The sequence below is a fragment of the Agelaius tricolor genome, unplaced genomic scaffold (assembly GCF_023055355.1).
Source record: "Agelaius tricolor isolate 1412-34295 unplaced genomic scaffold, bAgeTri1.0.p SCAF_6, whole genome shotgun sequence".
NCBI classification, from domain to species: domain Eukaryota; kingdom Metazoa; phylum Chordata; class Aves; order Passeriformes; family Icteridae; genus Agelaius; species Agelaius tricolor.
This window is the reverse complement of record NW_027269266.1, coordinates 44096280-44112853: the sequence shown is the minus strand read 5'-3', so window position 1 is coordinate 44112853 and position 16574 is coordinate 44096280. Positions and strand designations below refer to the sequence as shown.

The following is a 16574-nucleotide window of genomic DNA, read 5'->3' as shown; positions in this document are numbered from 1 at the left end:
CTACATCAACAACATGACTAGTATTTTTTTCAGCCTCTTACAAAAAGAGGATTAAAACCCAGCCTTTCAAATACAAAATGATTTTTATCGCCTACTTCAAATCCCAGCCCCATTTCATGTACTTAAAGAATTTGTTTGGTTATTTTTTTCCATCCAACTCCTTGAATGTGGCTTTTGCTACTGAGTTTCGTTTTGCTGTTGTTTACATATACGCATATTCAGTGGTTTTGCTTTAAAACACAATGTTGGATAAAAAATGCAGGTGATTGGATTGCAGGGGTGTGAAGAGTATCACTTGAGAATATACAAAAGCAAGAAAGTCATACACTAAATTTAAGAAAAATCCTTTCAAACTCTATCTACTATCTGAGCCCATATCTCAAAGGAAAGAATTTTGAGTGAGACCAGAAGAATCAGGAGTAGCTTCACTTTTGCAGTGGATTTTATTTTAAAAGCACACCAGTGTTGTGGTAGTGAAAGAATAAGAGGTAGAAAAAGAGGTAGAAAAAGCAGTTATACTTTTGGGATAGAAAGGAATGGATTTGGGCAAGACTGGTCACATTACTAGGTGTGGAGCTTAGCCTTTAAATTGTGAGTAAATGAGTTTTGGTAACTCATAACAGGTATTACTTGTATTATAAGTATTACTGTTTGATGCCCACTTTAGCTGGAGACTGGCCTTGATGACAGAGTGGGTTCTTGTCATCCAAACCAGCACAAGATTTGTCATTCTTTGGTTTGTCAAAATGAAGAAGAACTCACACAAATCATCAGTGGACAAAGAGATCAGCTGTGTAAGAAGTCAGAAACCTGCCTGCCCCATCCAGTGCCTGCTGACCAGGATGTTCCTGTCTGGTTGGAAAATATCTGTGCCTGTCCCCATGCCACTCATAAAAACACTGAATGTTATGGAAGAATTTTGAAAACATGCAAGATCCAGGCTCAGTGAAATCATATTTACCAGCATTGTTTTAGCAGGCTGATGTTGGTATGCTGAGCCTGGAGCTGGGACATGGGGCTGACTAATTTTTAAGACCTAGGTAAGCCTTATTGTGAGGGACTCTTATGCAGCACTTGTATTGTGTTATTTACAGAAGGGTGCATTTAACCCAAAACACACATCCTCCATGCTCCACATGAAGGCATTAGATCAGTGGCAGTCAGCAGCTTCTTACTGATTCAGACTAAAAGTGTGTGAGTAGGTGTGTGCATGTGGCTGGGGAGAAGTTATCAGAATCAATGCACCTTTACTTTTTTGCCTTTCATCAACAGCTCGGTTTTCAAACAAACTAATTGGTACTGTATTTTCATCTTGGCCATCTCCTAATGAACATTTTTGCTGTTGGTTGGAACTAGTTATATGCAGTGGCAAGCAAAACTACCCCTTTGCAGCTTTCAAAGCTACACATTTCTTGCTTTTCATCTCAAAATAAATTTTTTGTAATACTGTTTAAAACTTTGAATTTACGGTTATTTACAGGATGTAAGAGCTCAGTCCTTGTCAGCTGGTGGGCTCTGTGACGCCATATTGTGATTAAACTATCTACAATTCAGGGGCATCTGGGAATATTATGTCTCCTTGTTACAGCTAGGAATGCAAGTTTTGGAAACCTGGCTTTTCATTCTTCTGTCTTTCTTGAAGTGTGTCATTGCAGATGGTAAGTTAGTTCTATGCCTAGAGGCAGGTGATTCCAGCTGCTCAAAGACCTTAGCGAAGGCATTGCTGTGGTACATATCCTCTACACATCCTCTACGTTTCCTTTATGTGTGGGGGAGAGGATGATCCATCTGGACAGCCACCTTACAGAATGGCACTGCACTTCTCTTCCTCCACCTCCTCTCACAATAACTTTTTGTATTACATAACTGTGTGCTACCATGTCAGACAAGAAGGAATAACAAGACAGGCACTTGTTAATGAAACACTTGCCATATGTTGACATTACTTTCATTAGGAACCAGGCCCTCATATTTAAAATAGATGGCAAATGGACGTTTTCTGTTCACTGTGACTGTTAAAACAGCTTTTTATACTAATGGACCAACTTCATCATTGCAATTATCCAACATCTAGATTGCACTTGAACTTTGTAATGATATCAGCAGGAAACGGTTTGAGTGCTGGGTAAAACCATCCTGCACACTGGGCTTGTCTCAGTGGCTGTCAGCTGGCCCCAGAAGTGGAAAAGGAGGAAAATATCTGCAAGTCTTAAAATTAATGAGTATTAATTAATCCTTATTGTATAGACAAGTGAAAATGGTTGTATTTCCTTAAAAAGCTCAGTGCAGCTTGGAAATGGTTGTGTACAAATATTTACATGCATGTGTATGTGTTGCCCATGTGTATATGTAACATAAACACTCATAAACACATACACATATATATACTACTGTTTTCTATCTATAAGCTTATCAACACGCCCCAGATGGAAGTGGATGTGATCTCCCTCAACTTTCTTCTGTATTTCTACTACACATGGTAAAATGACCAATGGAGAAAGAATGACTACATGTTTCTTTCTAGTTAAGCATAAAACAAAATGAAAGGAGCCTGGGTTTACAAGTCGGACATGGTGCCAGAATAACCTGATAGCTTCCCCTAAATAAGATAATGGATTTTCCAAAATAAAAAATGTGGCAAATCTCATTTGTACCTTAGCAAAGTGGTTGATACACCCCTATATTGGAAAATACTAATGGAGCAGAAGAAGACAGCATTTAACAGATGATATGAAAGGTGGGAAAGAACTGACCAATGAGAAATGGCAGAGGAAGAGAAAGAAATTAGTGAAGAAACAAGTTACAATGAGTTTCTCAAGGGTCAATTTTAGGACCAGTGCTGGCAATATTTTCATGAAGTGCATTAGCATATGAAGTCTGCAGGCTCTTGAAATCTGAAGATGAAGGGGCATAGCTAACATGTAAGACTTATCATTTATTAAAAGCTTTCTGACTCTGACAGATAAGTGGAAGATATGTTTGATTAGAACAGAATTTCAGTGTGTACACTTCAGGCTTAATGAGGAATTTGTCTAAGGGAGACAAGAGATGACTCAGATGGAGAGGACTGCATGGCTGTGACTGTGAATTGACCACGGGATGAACCCATGAAGAAGGTGTTTGTGGCCATAGCATACAACAGACAAAGTATTTCCAGCAGAAAGTGAAAGCTCCATTGTAGAAGGCATGGGTGAATGCACATCTGCAACACAGCTGCTGCTACATTTCTCTGAAAAAGATTAATTAATCTACAACAAGTGCAGAGGTAGCATAAAGCATGTCATATGAGAGATGGCATGAAGTGCTGCTTAGTCTAAAAAATAAAGGTTATGATAAGATACTGAATTCTTTCTAAGAATACATTGGTTAGCCTAGTACCATAGTATTTTCTCCTATTTAAAGAAAATAAAAAAACCCACAAGTAACCACATCACATTTAGGGTGGATAGTAAGAGCAGGCTCTTGTTATTGGATCACAGAAGTCCTCTAACCTTCTGGAGGACTACAGCTGGAAACAGCTTCCTCTGTCGATAACTCTAGCAAGCTTTAGGACAAAATTTCAGCCCATTAACAGCACAATCTCTGTGGACAGCCAGGGCCTGGTCTAGGTTTGGTAATGCAGGTGACCTCTGCAAATACTATAATCGGTCACCCAAGTCCCTATTTCCCTGGAAAAATTGTAAATTACTTTGGGAAATAACATTTAAATGGGAGCCTTGCTTGCTAGGATTTAGCTTGGAATCACAAAGTAAGGCAGATACAGCCATGCTATCCATCCTGCAGTACGGTGGGAATCCTGAATGTCTCATTGATATGTAACGCAAAGTTGGCATTTCTGTAAATCACTTTCTGCTACCCCTTCAAAACTCGTTATGCTTTTATAAAAATGAAGATTTACATTCCAACAGGAGGAAGGTTCTTCTGCACATTTTTCAGCAAAACTGCCAGCATGGCTTGCAGGAATACCAGATGTACCGGATAAACTCACTCAGCGTTTCTTACTCCCATTGAAATTACTTGCTAGAGACAGGCAGGAGGGGATGTTCCATGCCTTCCTGTTTCAAAAAAAAATTCAAGCAAAGGACATGCAATTTCAGCACAGGATATACCTTGATTCATACTTTATTGATGAAAGAAAATAACTTGTTTACTCAAGAATGAGATAAGCCCGAGAATGATGGTTATGGGTGGTGACTCAATGCTGTTCCGTTTTACCATTTGTTACAATCTAGCCATGCTACCTCCTTGCAGTTAGGGTAATAAAGAGGTAGTGCTTCAGGGTATAAACTGTTTTCTTGTGCTAGGACACTGTGCCCTTTTTATACCTAAGGTAGCCAAATTGTGTGTGTCTCTGTCCCAGGCCAGTGAGGAGCCAGGTGTGGGAATCCCGCCTTGGGCCCTGTGGAGCCCACTCTGGACATGAGGCTGGGGTCAGTTTTCACCAGGGCATGTTTTAGCCGAGGAGGGCTTTACACAAAGGGAAGAAGTTCATGCAGTGTCAACTCAGTGTACCTAAGTCAGATCCTGCTCTTTCCGTTGGCTACAGAAAGAGATCAAGAAGGGAGCTGGCCTCCCCTAAGGGTAGCTTTTGTCAGCCTCACTCACTTGTGCCCTCTGGCCATCATGGACTATTGTGAAGATGTGAAAGCTGCAGGATATCATGGCGCTTTTAAATTAATATTTTATGTTCTTTTATCAATCTGCTGCTTCTCATGATGCATGGACAGGCAGAAAAGCCAACAGTGCACGAGAAGTGAGCATGAGAAATTTCACGAAACATTGAGTGTCATGTTTTGTCCCAACCTGGCTGCTGATCTGGGAATGGTGAAGGCTATTGAGCTGCAGGAACCCAAGCAGGATCAGCACAAGAGTAACTAGATGCTGGACCCAGCAAACCACTATGTCAGGGATGATGCACATGGGGTCTGCTTGCTCACAGTCCAGCAGAGAGTGTTGCTGCTTTAGGATATTGCAAGTATTACACCTGGGATAGTTATGATGTAATTATGATCCCCTGCTATCTCATGCAATTGCAGATACTTATGTTCTTCATTAGCACTATTTGCATCTTGGAGTCCAGTTAAAGGAATTTTTAATTTAATTTCCTTTGGAAAGGAAGAGAAACAGGATTGGTAAAGCATTGTGGATGCTGTTTGATGTTGGCAATCTTTCCTAATGATCATCTACTATGATTTAACTTTTTTCTTTCTACTTTTTCTTTCTAAAATATTTTTTATTAATTTAGTAGGTGACTATCAACAGATATATTTAATGCCATGTAAACTACACAGATATTATGTCCATTATATAGAGCGGTCTTTGTTGATAGATATGATGCATATGCTATTCAAATCCACTGATGCTAGATAGAAATCCTCTTGCTTCTAAATGAGTAGATAACGAATAGGACTTTTGAATCCTCTGGACTGCAATTCTTAAATACCAATTAACACCTCCTTTTCAGAATTTGATATTATGAAACCTGTCACTCATTTTCTCTTTGTAGCTGAAATTATAGGAAAAGATGTCACAAAACCTGAATAAGAAAATGGAGAGTATATTGCTTCTTAATAGAAGATGTTTGAGATTTGTATGATATAGCTAAAATTAGAAAATATATTTTAAATGTTAAGCAGTTCTATTTCAACAATATAAGACTTTTTAAATGAGTGCAACTTTTAATGGTTGAGAGTGTGTCTTTGGAGAGTATGGCTCATTAAAGATTCCATTGCCATAAATAAACTCAACCATGCCAAGTTTTATTCTGGAATGCAAGGAAATTTTCACTTCTAGTTATGCAGACACAGAGGGATGCTGTGGTTGCCTGTTTGTGTTTCCTGTCATTGTGTCCTTCATGAGAGGTACAGGGTTGCTTCAGTAGCTGCATTCCACCTTTTTGTTGCTGTTGTTTTTTTGTTCAGCTTGAGCTTGTGAAAAACACTGCATGAAGTGAACAAATACCAAAAGAACATTCAGGTACTCTGTCTATTATTCATACAGTCAGATTCCTACTTTTGATTCTTATTTCTAAAGGTTTTTTGGATGTATTTTTTTCTTGTTAACATTCCCAAGTCTAAGCAGAGCATGTAATGTTTGCCATTTTTACATATGTTTTGCAAACCAAATACTTACACTGTTAACCTTATGTTAATTTAACTATTGTTTTCTACTCTTTAACATGCAAAAGCCCACTAGAGGAGTTAAGATTAAAAGGTAGCTTGACAACTAGGATCACCAGCCCACATTAGCATTGCTTTTACATGAACATAATGCTAAGATTTCTTAAGACCTGTCCAAGATATTTAGTGCCTGTTCTTTATAGGAGTGTTTTGCTGTATCTAGATTGAAAACAGCCCATGGTTTGTATAAAGAGTGACAGAAGAATTAAGGAATACTTCTTACTCCTTTCAGGCTTCCATTGAAGTACTTCTCATTTCTGTCCTAAACCAGGGGTTTAAACTCAAACCTGTACTTGCCTGCTGGAGGTTGAGGTGTTAATCCAACACAGGGCACTTCCCACAGGACACTGTGGACAATCATTCAGCAGCAGTTTCAGCACTGCAGGACGTGGTGTGCCTGACAGCATGCTGTCCTGGTAGGAGTCTACCAAGTGAGTGTACTACAGCTTATTCACAGGTTGGAAGTTGGATAATGGATGTCTCTCTATTGATCTGGGCTTCAACAAAACTGGAGAAGAACAACTGAAAAGCAAATTTTACATGCCAATAACTTCCCAAAAATCTGGAAGACTTGATGGAGAATTAGGTAGATAAAAATCTGCCTTTAGATGTGCCGTTAGAGAAAAGAAAATAATCAATTTTTTTATAATAATTCAGAAAGTCTAAAATGGTCTGTAGTTCATATGCAAAATTCACTGGGGTAGAGCTTTGGCTCAGTGTCTTGTGAAGTACCAGTTGCAAACAGAATGCTTTATATTCCCTGGGAAAGTAGATAGTCTTGACTTTCTAATGATATAAAGCAATTAATTGCTGCCTTAATGCCTCCAAGGGTTCCAAATCTCGAGCCAGATTCTGTTTCAATGTTCTGTTTCAATGTAGACTTGCTGTTTGGAGGCTGCAGGCAAGTGTAGTTTTTGGAAATTAAATTAGTGTTTTGGGAAAGAAAGAGAAAACTTTGTCTGTCATGCTGTTTTGTGTTGTAAAATTGTAGATACTCTTTGTAAAATGTTGGTGTGAGAAGCCACCATGTGGTGTGTACTTGTTGGTGCTTTTTCTCCCAGAAGTCAGGAGGCCAAAGGTGCGTGATAAATGGAACTCATTAGACATCCAGCTGTTTAGCTAATTACCTACTTTCTGAACAGAGTGTAACTGAGAATGCTTTTTGTCCCAGTCTTCTGGATATCACATGGCTAAAACTGACCACCAGGCTTGGTGAACCATTAGTAATGAAATTTCTGTGGTGAAAGATGTTGGCTTCTTCATCACTACTGCATCACTACATTTTCTGTTTTGCTATCCTGCCCCCCTACAATCTGGGTGCAGTATCTGATTTTGCTGACAAAGAATTGTCTAATTATCTAATTAAGCAATAGTCTAGAGTTTTCTTGATCTCAAAGATCAAGAATCAACTATGTAGTAAAGGGCTTTTTATAAATTAGACCTTTATTTAGATACTGAGAAGGGGTAGAACAGTGCATCATGCCTTGAAAGCATGGACACTTTCCACAACCCTTGCAGTAATCTCTGGAATAATCTCACAATAGTTAATTAATTTTTGGTTTTCAAATACTTCCCTCTTATCTAATTTTTAAGAAATTCCCCATATCCAGTGATTCCAGTGATTTACAGCTGAAGAGTTGAGACTCTGTATAACCTAACAAGGAGTGATCTATTCTAAACATCAGTTACCTTGAGTCCACAGGAAGACATGAACGCCTTTACCAGCCAGGGATTTGCCAAAGCACTCTAGATTTTGTGAAAGCAGTTATTATTAGTAATCTACTGGACACTGTATGCACAGGAAGGGGAAAAGGAAAGATTCTCGGACATGACAGGATTTTCTTTATGGATTGATCTTTGTTTTTATTATCTGTAGGAACTAATGAACAAACCAAAATGCCAGCCAATCTCTTCCAGAAATCTGTTTTTTCATGAAGATGAGCATGTAACAATAATTTTTTGCCCAAATAGGCAGCTATTTCTGCCCCATTGTATCCTACAGTCCCTCATCTCCTCGTTGAGCTGCTACAGATAAAATCTTTCTACTTCTTCTTAAACCATTTTGATTACTCTCTCCTTTTGGTGTTTGTGATTAAAAATTACAGTAGGAAGATGACACCTTACAGCAGAAGAGGCAGCAGCGATGGTTTCTCCCCCAGAGGAAAGTGAGGCAGACCAAAGAAAACAGTGGTAACAATTCTCCACTAACAAATCTGGAACTAGAAGAGAGAGGATTTACATGGTTTGTGGAAAGGAGATAAGTAGCAGACCTCAAAACTGAACCCAGGTACCCTGACAAACAGCTGTGTCTATAAATGAACAGGCACCTGCATTGTTTCTTTGTGAATGCCAACACAGGGATATAAATCCAAGCAAGCAGTGCTGAGCTTTTTCAGCTCAAACCAAAGAAAGTAGGGCTCAGAGGAGCCTGCCCTCAGCAGGAAGGGGACATTGGACCTGCTATAGGCCAGTGTGGGTTCAACCCCTGCCACCCCCAGGCTCTGCTACCTGCCTGCGTCAGCCACCTTCTTCTATTTCTCATATGCCTCTAATCCACCAAACACACACGTGGGAGTATCTAAATTAAAAATAGCAACCCAGGGAAAAAAATGCAGTGCAGTTGGAGAGCTAATTTGCAGCTGAATTATTCATCCCCACATATCCCTCTCATCCCAGGATGATAGTGCTGGAGCTGCGCAGGTGCAGCCTGGCTCAGGGACTGGTCATGCAAGGGAGAGACAACAACTTTGTGGGTGTCTGTCCCCTGTCAGCAAGCTAAACCTCCCACCTTTCAGCTCCTCTGTCTTTTTATACCAACTGCTACATGAAAACACTTTAAACCACCACCTCTCTCCCTTCTATGTCACTCCTTTTGCTTATTACTTATTGCCCAATAACCAGATGATTGCAGCTTGGCTCTCCCCAACCCAAAGAATTGAGTTATTCCAACCTTTTAAAAGGTTATTGGAATGTTCTGTTCCATTAACACCAAACTTTAGTAGAGAAACACATAAAAAGCTGCTTCTGTGCTTTTATTGGCCAGACCTGAGCTGGGGTGCTTTGGTGGGTTGCCAGCTTGCGAAATTGCAATTTGCGAGAGACCTGGAGTGATTCCCCCCATGTATCTGCAGGGGTGACCTCTGGTTTTAATCAGTACTCTGGTAGTTGTGATAACAGTGTATGATGTAGAAAAAAAATCTGGCAGTTAATTGTCACTTTTTTGGAAAGGATTTTTGTAAATAACATTTTTATTTCCACCGAGAATCATTCAATTATCAGAGCAATCATAAAAACCTCAGAAGCCAGAAGATTCTGTGACGTGAAAGAAAGGCACAAAAAACCCCTGGACTTAACTTCAAAGTAGTTTTTATGGTTCCTGGCTGGCCTTTTCCTTCCCATGCTTGGTGTGATATATTTGGCATGGCTTCCCTCACCATATTTCTAGTCTGGAACCTTGCAGGACCCCCATCATGCATCCTCCCTGAGGATCACAGCCTGATGTTAAACTCATGGGCACATGAAAGCTGAATGGCATAATAATTAAAAAAACCCCTATATATTTGGTAGTGCCTCTTGGCTTCCAGCAGACAAAACCTTCACTTTCAACTGGCAATGTAAGCAAGATGTTTGTGTTGCACAAAACAGAGCTTAGTCTTAGATTATTCTGGGCAATGTCTTTTATGTGTTCCTTCTTCTCTCCATTGGCTCTCCTGTCTGTGGGGTTCCAGCCCCGGTTCTTCTCTTCCATGGTTTCTATAGGATAACTACATGAATGTGATACTCCCCATCTCATTCCTACAATCTGCTGTCATATGTCACCCGTTCATACCCAGTCCAGTCATGGCTGCTTTGGAGGTGTGTTGGTGTCTTAGAAGGCTAATCTTCCCCCACAAAACTGCAATTACTTCATTCTGAATTACAGCAAATTCCAAGAAACACCTTATGAAGACATGAGTCCATGTAAGGATGGTCCTACCTCACTCTGCTGCTGCAGCCATTTGAAAGGGAAGATAGTGATGACTTCAGTAGCACCCAACCCTCTCCTGTGATCCAAGTATCTTTTCAGCTTCCACCTCAGCCTGAGGCATTGCATAGGTGGAGCAAGAGACAGGGATTGGCTTTGGATGTTAGCCAAAGTAACCATGGGACTGAAGTGACCAAGAGAAATGGGTAGACAGCAGCTGTAAGTCAGGAATTGTCCAAGGAAGCACTTGCTATTTTGGATAGAAATGCTACAGTCTCTCTCTCAAGTTTCTAACCTACTTCTGCAGCTCAGTGATATGGGAGACTGTGCTAGACATCAATGTGGGCACTTGCCTCAGGCCTTCTGCTTCGCTTTCTTCTTCTAGTTGGCACTCACTAGCATCATCCCTTCAGGGCACAGAGATTGTTCCCAGTAGGAGCTGCAGGGAGCAGGACTGCTACTCACAGACACCCAGGCATCCTTTTCTGGGGTGTAAATGCCCAAGCTCATGCACTTCCAATGTATACGGCCTTCGTACATTGAAGCCCTTGGGTTTTCACAGCTCTCTAAATTTTGCTAAATTTTGTATCACCTTGTCTTTAGCTGATAAATCTCAGCTGGGAAGCAGCTGTTCACTAACCACTGTAACGGGGCCAGTTTCTCCAAAAAGGGCCATTCAGCAGCAGTGTTGCCACTTTCTGTGTTCATGCATATCCTCCATATCCTTCTTTTTTTACAGCTAAACATTAGTTTTGTGTGAAGATTTGCTGAGCAGTGAAAGATAAAGCAGGCTGGAGAGAGAAGAGAGCCACAGAATGCTATTTGTGTGAGGTCAAAAGAGCGCCAGATTTTAGTGTTATCTCTGATGAAATGCTGAAGGGCAAGGTGAGAAAATGGAGATTTATTATCACTGAACATAGTTCTTCTTTTGCTGGACTCACAAAACAGCAGGAAGTAGAGAAAAGAGAGAATTTTGAGTGGCTTTCAGCTGTATATTTAAGTGTGAATCATCCTCCATCTACTGCAAAGTCCTTTTTTTATGTAGTTGAATTTTCATGAAGGAATATATGAACTTTGGCTACAACAGATGTCATCTTGAAGGGTTTTTTTTGCTTTCAATATCTGACTGTAGCCCCAGTATAATAGGCAATATTGGGCTTTCATCTTTCACCACTACTAGCTATAAAATCCAGAGAAGATGATCATTAATATGAATGCCTTAAGAGATGTACAGCACTCAGTGAGTCAGGATACAGATCAAGAATTAATTGTTGAAGAAATTAAAAAATAATTCAAGGACGTTTGAGAATATTGCAGTCTGTCCAAACTCCAAAGGGCCATTGCACAGTGAAGATGGCTGTGGTAATCTATTCCCCTCTGTCTTCCCTGATACAGGGAGAATACAGGGAGAACACAGGGAGAATTTGCTGGGAATACAGTGGCCAGTAGGAACATGGCTGGGTCTGCAAAGGAAGTTCTGGCAATATGCTGCAACATGAGTGTGGAGGGTGAGGTTGGATTGTGGGAGCTTCCAGTACCAGGCTTGAATGTTCATAGGAAAAGTAGTCAAAATGGCCAAGGTGGCTGCCAGAGAGGGAAGCAAGAGCTGGCCAGAGCGCAGGTTGCTGGAGGCAACCTTTTACAAACTGCTGAGGAGGAGGCTTCAGTTTTCACAGCCCACCAGTATGGATTGAACCACATGCAATAGGGTGTTGGACTATAGGATGTGTATGCTTGGAGATGAGTGGAATGCTGAAGAGGCCATGCTCTGTGGCAGCATCCTCAGCCAGAGCCCAACACCCAGAGCCCAACACCCAGGGCTGCAGCTGAAACAGAGCCTTTTAGCAGCTCCCTGCATGATTGCCCTACTGAACTTTCCTTCAAAATATTTAAATCTCTCCTGAACAACTGTCTTGGTGGCAAAGCCTAACCCCTGCCACATTTTAAGGATGCTGGGAGTTCTTTGTTGCTATTATTATTCACCCTGCCCTTTATGCAATGCCAACAATACTGCTGATTTATCTGCTGTATGCAGAGCCTTTTTCAGGACCTCATTTTCCCCATGAGAATATTTCTAACTTATTTACATGGGCTGTAGTGAATCAGGCCATTAGGGACAGGAATGGCCACACAACTGGCCTGAACTTGCAGGCTGCATAGCAAGCTGTACAGTGAAATATGAAAGAGCTGCCCCAGAGCTCTGTTTTTGGGGGGATGAAGAACAGGTTCAGCCAATGCAGAGTGTTTCTCTCCTCTCCCTGTAATTGCTGGGTTCAAGAGGCCAGTGTTTCTAACCACTTTCTTTGATTAGATCATCTATTTGTAAAGAAATTATTTTTTAAAATAAATCATTGTTTTCTTCTGCTAATTTCCCACAAACTTCTCCTAACTCTCTCCTGTACTGCATCATGTATGTGCCCTCCAGATTATGTTCTCCTGATAAGTTCCTGTTGGTTTCATATCACTGCAGGACAGTGCCCCTTGAATGGCTCCACTGTGGCATCTGCTCAGCAGATTCCCCTGAGCTTGCTCCGAGTCCTGGTGTGAAAACTGGCTCTAGCAGCTGTATATGTGTAAGAATGACAATCTGGAAGGTGGAAATTGAGTCAGCCCATGTGTGTCCTGCTCTCAGAAAGCAGGGGAGTGCTTTACATTGTGTTCTTCCAGTAGCTAAGACAAGAGGATTGTTTTTCTTACATGGACTTTGTGTAGCACAAGACTCCAGAAATGTCACTCTGACCGCTGACTGAGGGTGGACAATGGACGGTCCTTGAGCTTTTGCCAATGGGACAGGGAGACATATGGGCATGGGAAGATGTTTTCTCTGTTTTCAGTGCCAGTACTTATTATTTCTCTGATCTAGAAGTACAAATTGCCAAATCTTAAGTAGTGCCCCATTAGAAAGCCATAATTTCTAGTGAAAAGGTTGCCCCTGCGTTAAAATCAAACAAGAGCCTTAAAAGACCTCTCTGGTTGTTTCCCTCAGACCAGACAGATACTGGGCATTTTTGCAAATAAAGGCTTTCATTCATTTGTCATTGTAAGACTTAATGACTCAATAAAACTATAGAAGTAGGGGGTTAAGTGGTCTATTGGCATACCATTTTCCCAAGCTATAAGTAGTTGAACTTTTTATTGCCTTTATAAGAGGTTTCTGCCCTAGTTCTGCCCCCAGTCTCCTGGCCACAGGGCTCTTGCCCTCTCAGTGATCTTTTTGTGGCCTGTCTCTGACAGAGGAGACAAAATTCTTCTTCCTTTGTGGGTTTGTGGGAAAGGATGATAATTGGTAGTCACTGTTTGTGCCTAGTGCAATACTGCCCAAGCAGCATTTACAAAGGTAACAACCCTGTCTGAAGCTAAAGCAAGGGTGCAGCTAGGAGTGACAAAAGCCCTGTCATTAGAGCAAGTATATTAGGGAGTTGATGTCAGTTTATTTGTCTCTTGGTGCCATAAAAAAAACCTAGTGCTAAGAGAGACACAAGAAGAGCTGTCATACATTATTTTACTTATTATAATCTCTGGTTTACTCCCTTGGTTAGCAGTTTGTCATAGAAGGTCTGTGCCTCATTCAGGGGCACATATGAAAGCTTCAGTGCCTTCCCAGGTTGCTCCTGTAGGATAAAGAAACTCTCTGATTCTGACCCTTAATCTGACCCATTAATCTTGCCCTTCCCATTTTAGTAGATTGAATGTCTGTGCCCTTCCTTGGCCCCTTGCATTTGCACATTCTCTCTGCCATGCAAACAAAGGGGAGGTTCACACTCCACCACAGGTGAATGGAGCTGGAACCTTTGGCTGGAGACCCTCAAGGGGGCATTTGAGAGTTGGCAGCCAATGGTTCTGAGCACTGTTGTGGAACAGAAGTTCAAAAGTTTCATTTGGGCTGGGAGTGGAATAGCATCTCTCTTCATGCCCATGCTATTTGCCTTACAGACAGTCGCTGATGTTGGTTATTTTCTGCTACTAACCAGAAGATTAGTTTTAGAGCTACATGCCACTCTCCCATTTTACTTTTAAGAGACAGTACTTATTTTTAAAAGAAATTACTTACAAGCAGTAGGTTTCCCTGGCCATATCCTCTGATAGAAATGTCTATATTGCAGATGGCAGCATGTCTAACCCTCATGAGACAAATTTCCTGGAACTGAACAGAAGACAAAGTGTGAATATCACAGCTTCGAATAACTGTGCCTGTTCAGTAGAAAATCAGTCAGCAGTATAAAACAATTATTTAAGAAAGCAATGTCTTGGGCATCTATCTTAAGTTGTATATAAACAGCTCAATCTTTCTCTACTTAGTTGTATCTGGCAGAAGCAAAACTGGGAAATGAAAACATTGTTTCAAAATGGAAATTAATGAATGAATTGCTTATTTATCAGAGAGATGTTTCTCTGCTGGCACACATAGAAACCCTCTTGTTTCTCTTCCTTCTTGAATGACTATAATAATGAGACAAAATAAAAGCTTTTGCTTCTTAGAGAAATAACAGCTCAGAACTACCTGGCAAGCCAGCAGAAGAACAGGGTCTTGAAGGGCCTCCTGTCAACTTTCTCCTTGTTGAAGCTGAGCGAAGTAGCTACAAGCTTTCAGAGATGGGCAACCAACCAACCAGCAGGACAGCACAGCTCTAGCTGGACATGCTTATAGTGAAAGGCTACATTTGATGAAGAAGTCTGATTTCAGATTAGTCTTTGCTATGCAAGTATATTGTAGAAAAAGAATGGTGTAAATAAGTTGAGGAAAATAGAGAGAAGCAGGTAAATAAAACTGAGGTTTTGACTGTCCTCAGACATCAGGACTACAATGCTGATTTAGAAGGCTTTTGCATTTGGGTTTTAATATTCCTGGATAACTACAAACTTGTGAAGAGTAGGAACCAAGAGTACCCAAGTGTGACCAGTGCAGTTGAAAATAAAATATTATCCCAGGTGATGTATTTCAGAGTGCTCTGCTTTTCAGAGGAAGCTATGTGGGGTGATTTACTAATATAAGAGAAAGGGGGAAATTATTAAATTATGTCTGAGGAAGATATTCTTCATAACTCTAAAGAGACTTAATTCCAAGGTGATTCAAGAATAATAGACAAACCCCAGGAGCAAGAATAATAAAACTCAATTTTTTTTGCTCCTCTTCTTTTTTTCTTCTTCATTTACCCTTCCCACCTTCACTCACTGTTTAAGTCTAAAGAAGAATAATCTGCATACAGTCATAAAGGGAAGGTCAAGATGAGACAGAAACCCCAGAATTCTGCCAGCAGTCACTGAGATCTTTTCTCTTACAGAGCTCAGCACAGGGTGATGGAAGGAAAACTTCACTTTTTACCTGTTTCCATTTTATCAGGTTGGGGATTTTCCCTTTTATTCCAACCTTCATTTAGTGGAAGGGGCCTGTGAAATGTATTCCTTAGTTGCTGTCCTATGGAAAGCAAGACCAGAATGGGAAAGGATACAGAGGAGATATGTTTGGGATACCACAGGTGAGCAGAACCACTCCCTGTACAAGCACAATAAATATTAAAAACTTTCAGCAGCACAATCTGCTAGCAGAGGAGATAAAACTAATACATGTTTATACAAATCAGTATCTTGAGCACAGAAAATACAAGGCCCAAAGGCTCTGTTGGCTTTTTTTAGGTTTAGTGTAGGTGGGTGGAAAGCTCCTTTGTGCCTACAATAGAGCAGAATGGCTAATGACTCTGGGAGAGAAGGGAGGTAGGGTGGACTGAACACTGTGGATGAATCACTGGAGCATGGCCCTGAGGAAAATTAGGAATCTCAGGGTTATGCTGCCAGGAATGGACTGGTGCCCTGCTTATGCAGGGATGGAAGCTGCTTTAATTTCTGTTACCTACTCTGATAAAGGAGATGAATAGCTTATTTACAACTTCTTAAAAGGGTTCATATTGTGAGTTACTAAACAACTGAGGCCATGTGAAATATGTAGGAATTTTATGAGGCTGAAGTTATGGCACTTTTCTCTGCAAAATAATTTCAACATCCCTCATGCCATTTGAATTATATCCTATGTCACTACAGTGAATTGCACATGTTTGTAGATGTCTCCCTGCATATATCTGTGCACATATTTGTTTACATAAAAGAACCATCTTCAAATGAACTGCTGAACACCAGTAGTAAACTGGCTGTAGACTCAGACTAGAAGGCTGGTGAATCTAAGTCATGAGAATAATTTATTTTTTAAGCATGAATCTCTCTTCTTGACGTTTGCTATCACTTAGGTATCTCACATTTTAACATACTGTATCTTCTGTGGGGTGAAGGGTGGGCAAAGAGACTCATGAGAATGACCCCTCCATATCTGAACAAACACAGTCCATAGCCAGGAACACAAAGAATGCCTGGTCTTTGTTCAGCACACAGGCTTTTCGGGAAGAAGAATATTAAGTCAACAAACCACTAGCTCTGAAGAA

The 16574-nt window shown here is 40.7% G+C and overlaps 1 long non-coding RNA gene across 3 annotated transcripts in view; it reads right to left on the bottom strand.

The window, feature by feature from the left end:
• Positions 1–8016: 8016 nt before the first annotated feature.
• The window catches only part of LOC139591225 (uncharacterized), a 39261-nt gene continuing 30703 nt past the window's right edge, over positions 8017–16574 (bottom strand). For all 3 annotated transcript variants that reach the window (XR_011679588.1, XR_011679587.1, XR_011679586.1), the window contains 2 exons: positions 14195–14287; positions 8017–8398 (listed from right to left, as the gene is read on the bottom strand). This is a non-coding gene — a long non-coding RNA (uncharacterized lncRNA). The remainder of the gene's footprint in view (positions 8399–14194; positions 14288–16574) is intronic.